This window comes from Gigantopelta aegis, chromosome 8 (genome assembly GCF_016097555.1).
Source record: "Gigantopelta aegis isolate Gae_Host chromosome 8, Gae_host_genome, whole genome shotgun sequence".
NCBI lineage: Eukaryota > Metazoa > Mollusca > Gastropoda > Neomphalida > Peltospiridae > Gigantopelta > Gigantopelta aegis.
Window position 1 is genome coordinate 40,054,416 of NC_054706.1, and position 12,866 is coordinate 40,067,281.

The following is a 12,866-nucleotide window of genomic DNA, read 5'->3' on the forward strand; positions in this document are numbered from 1 at the left end:
TTTTTTTGTAGTTTTTGTTTAGTTTTTTGGGGATGGATGGGTTGTTTTTTATTTATGATTTGTTTGTTTGTTTTTGTTTTTGTTTTTGTTTTGTGTTGTTTTGTTTGTTTGATTTTGTTGTCCATCTTGAATTGGAAGGGGGGTGGGGGTGGGGTTGGAGGGTGGGGGGTGGGGGTGGGGTTGGAGGGTGGGGGGTGGTGTATGGGTTGATTTGTGCCCAAATTAAACAAAAGTGCCCGAATCTGGATTACAACGTTTATTCATATTAGCATGACTACCAAACAGCTATATAGGGTTGCAAACGAATCACTACGCATTTGTACATGGATTGCAACTATTATTGTGGGTAGAATGATGAAAAGTGTTCAGGCTAACTGATTTTGCCCGAATTTTTTCTGTTGTTTTTGCCCTAATTTGAGGATTTTCTCCGGGGTGGGGGGGGGGGGGGGGGGGGGGGGGGTAGGGGGCGCGGGATGATGCATATAACAGATTCCTTGCTAGTTATGGAAAAATTGCCAAATATTTGACATCCAATAGCCGATGATTAATAAGTCAATGTGCTCTAGTGGTATCGTTAAACCAAACAAACTTGACATAATGTACACCGTGGTTTGACCCTTACCTTTATCAATTTATTCCGATTATCGGTCTTAAGATGCACTCAGACAAATGTTTACAGTATCGAACGCGTCAACATGGTACCAGATACGAATAATAATTGAGAAAACAAGCAATAATTCTAGAAAAAGTCGAATTAAATATACAAATGACCACACATAATGACCAGCCAAAAGACAACAAAAGAAAACATCCACCAATATAAATCTAGATCATACTTCCGTTAATAGATCAGTATCCTAGATTATACCAGGGGGTGAGGCGTAGCCCAGTGGTAAAGCGCTCGCTTGATGTGCAGTCGGTTTGGGATCGATCTCCGGCAGTAGGCCTAGTTCGCTATTTCTTGCTCTATCCAGTGCACCGCGACTGGTACATCAAAGGTCGTGGTATGTACTATCCTGTCTATGGGATGGTGCATATAAAAGATCCCTTGATGCTAATCGAAAAGAGTAGCCCATGAAGTGGCGACAGCGGGTTTCCTCCCTCAATATCTGTGTGGTCCTTAAAGACATACACTACAAATATTTCTACCACTCAAAATGTGCTAATATTTCACCTATTTATTCTACAAGCAAACATTGGGGTGTCACCAGGATACATTTTTTTTTTAAAAACATCTCGAACGTTGTGTCATTTTCTTCTATTTTGTGAACAAATACCTTGAAATTGAAATTTGCCTTAATCTATACGTGTTAAAGAGTTTTTTAAATTGAAATACATGTCAAATTTAATTTATATTTGTGTGCATTATAGAACTTATTTTGGTACAACGTAATATCCATTAACGTTTGTATGTTCTTGACACAAATGCATGTCTACTTACTAGAAATTAAATAATAAAGATAGGTCCCCGGCCTATTTAAAAAAAACTATTTAAAAACATATATCCCCTACCCCGTACTATTTTTTAACGTTGTGTAATGCAAAATGCAATAACACTGTCTTGTCTAACTATCAACATTTCTAACAATTATATATATATATATATATATATATATATATATATATATATATAAATAGACCAGAAAGCACCTTACAACACACATGTATGTCATGCGTGGAACCAAGTGGAGGGGGGGGGGGGGGGGGGCACCCCTTCGAAAAATTCATGTACATACAATGCATTTATTGGAATTTAGTGGGGGAACATTCAATATCTTGCTCAGCTTGATATTTTTGTGGAAGATTACGTTAGTATATTTTTGAATACTGTAGGTGCCCTTTTTAAATATTGCACCCCTCCGTAGAAAAATCATGCATTCGCCCCTGTATTGTGTATTTATTTGATATGGGCCAGTATTACATAATACTCAAGTAGCCATCTGTTACACTCGCAATTAGGACCCATGTCTACGATCCGTAAACCGTGTCAATGTCTCCGGTTAGCAAATTTAGGATTGAAGTCACTTGTTTTGACTTCGTACACAATAAATAATAATTATAATATATATTACCGTAATCTCATTTCAAATCAATATTCTGTTATTTTTATTATTATTTTAATTATAAGATTTTCTTCTTACACAATCAGGTGCATTAGTAATTTTCAAACAAAATATTTTCAATTTCAATTTTGTATTGGAATTTCCCCGTCATTCCAATTCAACAAGCTACCAGAGTATTGTCTCATATGTGCGGCAGTTGTGCGCGTAAAAAACACGCGAATATGCCTTTAAAGCCGCACACCCTAGTTCCATCCAGCGAAAATAAATTATAATTTGGTTAATTTACAAACCTGTAACACACTTAGATCACGTTTTTATCAAATGGAGTGAAAAAGCAGGTTTTATATCGATAAATACCATGGGAATCCCCATGTCCCAATTGCTTGAAATAATTTTGAAAGTTAGTATTCTGATGTCACCGGTAGAAGCACAACAATGCCTACGTCACGACAAATTTCACAGACTTGGGGTGCGTTCTTTTCACCTCTCCTGGACATGTTCCAACTGTTCTGTCCTGGTTGTATCCCCTCTCCAGATATCGTAGGACTTAGCAAAATTATTGGTTTTAAGGGTTTGTAACGTTTTGTATTGAGATACTTACTTGTCTGAACTTTATTGTTACTGAAAATGTTCACGAACTGTGAAGACAAATCTCACAAATGAACAACAACAAATCGGATGTTGATTGCGCGAACCGTGCACGAGAAAACAAACCGAACCAAAATGATAACGGTCACGTGGTATACCAACGTCTGTGACATTGAAATGGAAATATCCCGTCTAAAAATAGATTAGACCTTGTCTGCTCAACGGTTTTTTCTCAAACGTGCGTCCGTTTTTCAGAAATACGAAAAATGCATTTTGTGGTATTACAAACACCAGGATTACCAGGATTACCAAAAAACACTTTAGGTGAATGGAAATGTATATTCTAAATAATAAACGGTAAGTAAAGTGCAATTTTATTTGTGAAAAAATGGTTTTAATAGCGAAAAACAACGCCGTAATAGTTAACAACTAGCCGTAACTAGGGTGTGTCCCTTTAAGTTAAAGTTTAACCATATGACCGACGCCATATAACCGTAAATAAAATGTGTTGAGTGCGTCGTTAAATAAAACATTTCCTCCTTCTTCCTACATGATACCACGTCTACGTGAACAGTCGTTCCAAATACTCTGCTTTTCTCACTGGTTCGATGAAAGGTCGAAACAAAACGTCATTCGTTCAGATCTGCTTCCGATTGATTGCATTTCAAATCGTTAGAAACCGATACTGAAATACCAACCTAATAATAATAATAAATAAATAGTGGTAGCAGCCGTAGTAGTAGTAGTAGTAGTAGTAGTAGTAGTAGTAGTAGCACTTGGATTGAAAGACGTAGAGTAATATGGTTGTTGGATCTATGCCACCGATGAACCTTTTGGCTTGTCCTAAGTGGTTATGGAAGATCCCCTTTTCAACTAAAGAAAGAAAAAAATGAGAAAGGAATAAAAAATAAAATAAATAATATACATGTATGTATACAGTGCAACATGTGTAACATGTCAAAGACGACATTTACGAAATGATATATATATAAAAATAAAATAAATAATATACATGTATGTATACAGTGCAACATGTGTAACATGTCAAAGACGACATTTACCAAATGATATATATATAAAAATAAAATAAATAATATACATGTATGTATACAGTGCAACATGTGTAACATGTCAAAGACGACATTTGCCAAATGATATATATATAAAAATAAAATAAATAATATACATGTATGTATACAGTGCAACATGTGTAACATGCCAAAGACGACATTTGCCAAATGATATATATAAAAATAAAATAAATAATATACATGTATGTATACAGTGCAACATGTGTAACATGTCAAAGACGACATTTGCCAAATGATATATATAAAAATAAAATAAATAATATACATGTATGTATACAGTGCAACATGTGTAACATGTCAAAGACGACATTTGCCAAATGATATATATATAAAAATAAAATAAATAATATACATGTATGTATACAGTGCAACATGTGTAACATGTCAAAGACGACATTTACCAAATGATATATATAAAAATAAATCATGGTGGCTTTTGTATATTTTTTGGGACTGGACATAGCCCAGTGGTAAAGCACTTGCCGATGCGTGGTCTGTCGGTGGCCCATTGGGCTATTTCTCATTCCAGCCAATGCACCATGTTTGGCATATCAAATGCTGTGGTATGTGCTGTCCTGTGAGTGGGATTGTGCATATAAAAGACCCCTTGCTACTAATGGAAAAATGTAGCGGTTTTCCTCTCTAACACTTTATGTCAAAATTACCAAAATTTTGATATCCAATAACCGATGGTTAATAAATCAATATGCTCTAGTGGTGTCGTTAAACAAAACATTTTTTTTTTTAAATTGCGGATTAATTTTGATATTGGCTTGGAAAATATGATAGAAAGTAACTTCAATGATTTAAAGCTATTGAATATCTTTTAAAGATTTGATCAAGTAGAACTCTTAGACCACTGGAAAGAAAAGGAGTATTAAAATATCTTGGTATTAGAAAATTAAATCATTTATTTTCCTCTATTCCAAATCCACCTATTAACTGTACATGAGAACATCAAAAAGTTTTCAATTTTATTTGAAAGGGAAAACTTGAGTTAAACGCATACATATGAATTATAAAATTACAGATAGAGGAATTAAAGTACCAGATATAATGGCACACGGAATTGCTTGGGTCAAAAGGCTTGCATGTATGGATTCAAAGTAGAGATATCCAATGGTGTTGAAGTTAATATGTTAGAAAATATTATGGAATTTGATTCAAAATATATAGAATAAAATATTTTACCAAATTTGTTTTAAAATTTGGAGAGATACTCATTTATCTCGGTACATCGATCTGAATGAATGAATGAATGAATGTTTAACGACACCTCAGCACGAAAAATACATCGGCTATTGGGTGTCAAACTATGGTAATGCAAACAAATAACGTGATGATCAACATCAATATAAAAATTCAAGATTTAAATAAAAACAGTGTAAAGAACTGTGCAAAAATACAAATATCACAGATAGATACTGACTTTAACTCAAAATTTCAATTTGTGCTGTATTGGCCATTCTCAAAGAGAATGTTACACCCCTGCACCACGGTGAGGTTACAGCACGCGCAGGGGGGTACATCGATCTTTAACTTTGATTGTTTTTATCTTGAATCATCAACGCAGAACGATATACATCAAAATTTGAAGAAAAAAAAAATCAAATTGTATACATTTAACATAATGTAATAAATAAAAAAAAAGAATAAAAGATATGCATTTCAACTCCCACATATGTATATACAGAGCGAGTATTCAGTACTGTGTCCAGCTAATTAATACTAGATGACACCCAGTGATTGAGTTTTTAAATTTGACCTCAACTGGCTATAAAGTCCGAACCACGTTGTTAACTGAGATAGATTACTCTCCTACCTTTAATTACCAGTAGATTTCACCCACGTTTTGTCCAGACAGAAATAATGAAAAAATACCCCGACAAAACATTACATTGACAAAGGTTCCACATACCAGATGGTCACCTATATCAACTTCGATAATATCTCCTGGGACTAAAAACGTAATTTTTCGACGGCTGCCATTTCTGTCATCACTAATTAATAAAATGCTGGGTTTTCTTAACAACTAACCCACTGCCCTGGACAGACAGCCCAGCTAGCTGATGTGTGTGCCCAGGACAGCGTGCTTGAACCTTAATTAGATATAAGCACGAAAATAAGTTGAAATGAAATGAAATACAGAGAGGGTGGTCTAGATGTAGTAGCGAGTGAAATTTCTAAAGAATTCGAATCGTGCTTCCCCAAAAAAGATCTTTAAAAAAAATATATATATATATTGTGAAAAGGGGAGTGATTCGATCCCGAAACCCTCCACTGCACACACACCTACGCATTATAAAGTGTATTCTTGGTTTCATGTCGCGCATCGAATTTTTATGGTATTGCAGTTATTTTTATAGTCTCAGTGGTTTTTTTCGTTTTTTATTTTATTTATTAATTGAAACCATCTACTAGTAATCGTGAATGTGATTTTTAATGTCCGTCTGAATTATATCTTTCATTAAAGTGACAGACCCTAGTTTTTAAACACTAACACGTATTTTTCACCATTAAAGCCGTTTTTGATAATTTAAATTAGAAGTGCTTACATTTTATTATTTAAAATATTAATTGTGTACACCCTAAGTTTTTGCAATACATGTATCCAGGTTTTTGTAATATCCGAAAAAATATGTGTTTCATGATTCTAGAAACGCACGTTCGTCTGAGACGTTTGCCCCACACCTGTCTTGTACGCTTATAAGTAAGGTATGCGCCTTTAATGTCAAATAACATCCTAAAACTTGAGCATGACCGCTCCCTCTCTGTTTACGTGGATATCCAATGACGGTAATCATATGCATATTAATTGTGTCCTTTAGTATAATATATCCACACATCAATACTGAATGGAAGGCGGCTGCATATATTCTATTCAGCGGCACTTTCAAACCAGTTTGCAGCGAGCTATTTCTGGACAATTGATGATTTGTGTGTGTATCGGCAGGGGACCAATGGTTACACCGGCCAGGTAAGCGACTAGTTACTGTCGCCGAATACACACCAAGGCACGGATCCTGTTCTGTAACCGTAGCTAGATATCTGTGTTCAAGGAAATGGAATAAAAAACGCACATCTTTCTGTGAATTAGGCATCAGCGGAACTGTTCACTTTGAAAGGGTAAGTTTGACGAGAAGAGTAGAGTAGAGTAGAGTAGAGTAGATTAGAGTAGAGTAGAGTAAAGTAGACTGTCGGCCGCTACACGAGTAAGAGGCTGTGAGAGAGTGCCTAACTTGGGGTCGATATTGAAAATAAGTGACACTGTTAGAGCTACAGATTACTGCAAACATTTCGTCTCGGAAATCAATCCACGTTTCACATAGCAGCGTTACCGGAAATTTTGGTCGCTATTGGAACTACATTAAAACACATTCTTGTGATAGTGTGTGTTTTTATAGTAATCAGTCACATAGCCGGAGGCCTTTCCATGATTCCAAGTAGTTCTAAAACTTAACTCCAATGCTAACCAGGATTATGGTGTACAAGTCCGTAACTAGTGAGAGGAATACGAAAAATACCCATTTAGTTTGAAACTGACATGGGTGTTTTTCCCGATGGAAAACACTATGTTACTGTATCCTGGTTCTTTTAAATCCAGTTTTTAACACTCGATACGTGCTGGTTCTGGAATCAGCAATAACAGGACTTAAGATGTTTTAGTAGCAAGTTAGTTAATTATAGATTAAAACAGTTAACAGTAATTTGTTTAAAAAGATGCCAACTAGAAGGTATTTCAGGTTATGTGTTAAATGTCACACAGATTGCACTCCCATGCCTCAGAGTTCACGAGATGACATAGTTTCTGTTTATTGTATCACTTTCGTCACTTTGTCTTCATTAGTAAAGCTCTCACCGACAGTGTAGTACTGCCGCTATTCGGCGTTAACCGTTATTCTAGTCCATTAGCAAACTGTATAGTTCCCTAAAGTATAAACATTAATATTAAACTTATAAGTAAATCTGATCTAGATACCACTGTTTATATTTCCGTACCTCTGAAATGAAGTTTTTATAGATGTTGATTTGTTATAAATGAAATCGGTAATGAATAGAGGCTATTTCATGGGAGAGGAGGGGGTCGATTTTAATGCCATCGAGTGATGTGTGAAAGCACATTTTCACTCATTGTGAAGTAAAGAATAAAAAATCACGAGTTGACATAAAAATCTTGTTCGAAAAAACACGACGAAAAGGAATATTTATTATATACATATTTCCTAATTTGTGACCAAAGAAACCCAAAGCCCACTATTACAAAAAGAAGCAACAACACACTAAAAAGGGACCCGTTTTACGAAGCGACCTTAGCGCTCAGATCACCTTATGTGCATTATGTAACTATGCAGTTAAGGTGGTCTTAGCGTGAAGATCGCTTCGTAATACGGATCCTGTTCTAAAACACATCACGCCATGATATATTTCGCTGGACCGAGCGGAACTTTTGCATAAAGTTAACTTTACCATGAACTTTATAAAAGAAATGTCAATCAAAATTAGTCTCTAACCCCGGTGATATAAATATAAATACCGTTTCTATATTTTCACTGTAGCTTAATCCTATAAAAAATATGACTTTTACAGCGAAATTATGACTTTTCAAATTGACCGAATATCACCTTTATGGGTTTTGTACATCTATATATTGTATGGCTATTTATAAATATATTAAGGTGGAACATTAGTCATGTTAACAACTGTCTTGTCATTTGTAAAGAGTCAGAAGTTTGATGATTTTCTGAGGTGAAAACCATCAAGTTGTTGATAAAATGGTCAATTCGTCAGTTTCACGCTATGACGATAGCAATGTTATTTCACCTACTTGTTCACAATTTACCAAGTATTATACAATACAGAAGGCTCCTATCTAGGGTTTGTAATAGGGGAACCTAATATTAAAGAGACCGTTTTCACATCCCTGCCATTATAACACGTTTTCGCCAAATAGAACCTTTTTAACGACTTTTTCGTGTTTAGAATATTTGTAGTAATTATTTTTTCAAACGTACTGAATTCCTGAAAGGTAAACTAGACTTAGGGTTTTTACAAATATTAAGAAATCAGTTTCTTCCATCAACCTTATGACTAAGACTCCAGATAGGTGAGGTATGTGCCCAGAACAGGTTTTTTTTTAAAAACTTAAATAATAAAGCACTGTGCAGGAAGAAAAAGCAGTATTAACTGCGTCAGGTTGATACCGTCTTTTACCTACAACTGTCACTTATTAATGATATTAATCTGTCAATAACAATCGCTGTGTGTAGGCACCTGTTCATGGTAGAATATACACAGTGCGTGGACTTATTTTCACGGACGGGTATTAAGCACAACTATAATGTCTTTTACCGACGAGGACTTAAATATTCAATGCATGTGTGTGAAAAGATAGGTTATTATTATTTTACTGTTATTCGTCAGTGGGCGTACGGACTTTATTACAACAAAGAATACATTCGTTCACTCCATTGATGTCATACGTTAACAACACCACACCCACCTCGCCTGACTGCTGGTGCTTTGTGACTGGTTTGTAATTTGTTTATGATAACACCCTGCACTGAGAGGTACGATATATGTAGACACATTCACACACCCAGGCATGCACGCACACACACACCGTTTTTATATATTTTCATTGTAGCGAAAAAGGCAAAAATGACGAAATATGTTATCAATCTATTGCACTGTTGGCGGTGGTGTTTTATATATTTGTTTTGTATATATTATATACTAGTAGATATACGGACAAACAGGTAGATACATACATACATACATACATACATACATATATACCTAGCTACACACATACATACATACATACATACACAATCGAAATCAAGACCATATCTCTGTACAATGCAGTCGAATGGGTATTTAGCAAAATAGCGGATTATTCTATGAATATCTATCTAGTGCCTCGTATATAGGAGGACGGCCACTCCCGATGGGATCCTTTACTGGACAATACATCCACTGACCACTACAAAGAGGACTGCCACTCTCAGACACGTTTACTAAATCAAAATGAACACAGGACTGAGCTCATTGGAATGAATACATTTGTGATGACATGCACTCACGAATCAATATCATAACAGTGATGATATCAGGTATTCGCAAAAGATGAGCATATCCTGCCCTACCGGTGTCACCCGTCATGAGTTCTACCACTACAGCTGTCAAGTCCGTCACTTCATCCAAAACGACGAAACAATAAATGTGCAGTAGTTTTACCAAAGAAATGAAAAGGTATACACAAGTTCAAAATGTGGAATAACCTCCGACATCATTTTGGTCAGTGGTGCATCGTATTTGGTACATATAGCCTCCAAATGTCTAACATAAAACGTTTTGAATGCCCCCATGAGGTCTCTGGACATCACAACCCTGATGGAACAACTTCTGTGCCAGAATGATATTGGGGGGGGGGGGGGGGGGGGGGGGAGCTCAATGGGTTGAGTGCTCGCTCGAAGTGCTTGCGTCGCAGGATCGATGTTGTGTGAATATGTTTAAATGTTTCGAAACAAGTGATTTCGTACGACGAGACAAATGGAAGAAATAATTTTGCATTATAAACAGATTTATTATTTCAGAAACCTTCATTTATTTACAGTTTCTCGTAGAAATAAAACAAACGCTTTGTTCTGAACGATCGATATTTCGATTAATACTAAAGCTACAAGAAAAGCCTTTTATAAAGAACAGAAACTGAGAGCAACTGAATATCGACTGGTGTGCTCGATAATCGATATGTTATAATGTAGTGCACAGCAGTACGGCCTATGGTGTTACCCAATATGGTGCTGTGCGAAACAATGTATCATTTAAGCTAAGTTTTCAAGTACGCTGTCATGGACACAGTCCAGGATCCAAGACTGTGTTGAGAGGATTTGGGTTAAAGAGGAAGAACGTACCTGGAGGTGAAAGGGGCAGTTGTTGTTGCTACCGTCACATACTACGACGTTCACACAGGATGACAGAAATGGTCAAGTACTAGTTATCGCTCTTAGGACATTCTATGATCTGTCGCAGATCAACGAGCTTTATATGAATATCTATGTATCGTCTACTATCTATTCATATCAGACAACTTCTAGTCATACATTCTACTATATATGGCATATCACACACACTCTTAGTACATTCTACTATCTATGGCATATCAGACGAACTCTTAGTACATTCTACTATATATGGCATATCACACACACTCTTAGTACATTCTACTATCTATGGCATATCGGACAAACTCTTAGTACATTCTACTATATGGCATATCACACAAACTCTTAGTACATTCTACTATCTGGCATATCTGACAAACTCTTAGTACATTCAACTATCTATCGCATATCAGACGAACTCTTAGTACATTCTACTATCTATGACATATCAGACGAACTCTTAGTACATTCTACTATCTATGGCATATCAGACGAACTCTTGGTACATTCTACTATCTATGGCATATGAGGCGAACTCTTAGTACATTCTACTATCTATCGCATATCAGACGAACTCCCTTAATACATTCTACTATCTATGGCATATCAGACAAACCCTTCTTAGTACATTCAACTATCTATGGCATATCAGACAAACTCCCTTAATACATTCTACTATCTATGGCATATCAGACAAACCCTTCTTAGTACATTCAACTATCTATGGCATATCAGACAAACTCCCTTAATATATTCTACTATCTATGGCATATCAGACAAACTCCCTTAATACATTCTACTATCTATGGCATATCAGACAAACTCCCTTAATACATTCAACTGTCTATGGCATATCAGACAAACCCTTCTTAGTACATTCTACTATCTATGGCATATCAGACAAACCCTTCTTAGTACATTGTACTAATTATCGCATATCAGACAAACCCTTCTTAGTACATTCAACTATCTATGGCATATCAGACAAACCCTTCTTAGTACATTCTACTAATTATCGCATATCTGACAAACCCTTCTTAGTACATTCAACTATCTATGGCATATCAGACAAACCCTTCTTAGTACATTCAGCTATCTATGGCATATCAGACAAACCCTTCTTAGTACATTCAACTATCTATGGCATATCTGACAAACCCTTCTTAGTACATTCAACTATCTATGGCATATCAGACAAACTCCCTTAATACATTCTACTATCTATAGCATATCAGACAAACCCTTCTTGGTACATTCAACTATCTATGGCATATCTGACAAACCCTTCTTAGTACATTCAACTATCTATGACATATCAGACAAACTCCCTTAATACATTCTACTATCTATGGCATATCAGACAAACCCTTCTTAGTACATTCTACTAATTATCGCATATCTGACGAACTCTTAATACATTCAACTGTTTATCGCCTATCAAACTGTTAATACATTCTACTATTTATCGCATGCTCTACGACTGGTATATCAACGAACACGTGCCATAAAGAATACACATAAAAGAGCCCTTGCTTCTGTTGGAAAGTGTAGCGGGTTTTCTCTAAAGACAAATGTCTTATTTATTAAATGCTTGACATCCAGTAGCCAAAGATTAATAGATATATGTGCTTTAGTGGTGCTGTTAAACAAACACTTTCAAACTTTTGCTAAGTGGACAATAGTTAAATTTCCGTAACATTCATCAATATAACGTCATCCCATCGGTCCAGCCGCAGCAATATATAATCAATTACGTCGTCGTCGTCGTCATTTTATATCGGTAAGTTGTCTTATTGGGCGTTATTGTTGGGGAACAAAGATAATTCAAAATAAACTTTGAACTTTTAACGTTATTATTAGTAAGCATGTTTTAAATTTAATTACTGGGATTGTCTCCTATTTCTTTTACGTTCATCTGGGTATGACCCCCCCCCCCCCCCAAAAAAAAAAAAAAAAAAAAAAAAAAAAAAAAAATATGACAACGGTTTGCGGATGATTTGCTGTTGTTGTTGTTGTTAATACCCCGATGAATGTAAAAGAAATAACAATCCTTAAATAACGTCATCCTATTGTTCCAGAGGTAGCAACGCTAGTTTATTAATTTCTCAATGAATGTAAACATTACGTTGTCAGGGAACGTCATATCTGATGACGACATTTTATATTGGTATTTTTTC

General features: G+C 35.6%; 1 protein-coding gene across 3 annotated transcripts in view; it reads left to right on the top strand.

The window, feature by feature from the left end:
* The first annotated feature begins 6,676 nt into the window (after nucleotides 1-6,676).
* LOC121378521 overlaps nucleotides 6,677-12,866 on the top strand; it is a 52,774-nt gene continuing 46,584 nt past the window's right edge. Inside the window, exon 1 of one of the 3 annotated variants that reach the window (XM_041506728.1) lies at nucleotides 6,677-6,868. The gene's annotated coding sequence lies outside the window, so the exon portion shown is untranslated. The remainder of the gene's footprint in view (nucleotides 6,869-12,866) is intronic. The other 2 variants (XM_041506727.1, XM_041506726.1) reach the window with 2 other exon arrangements.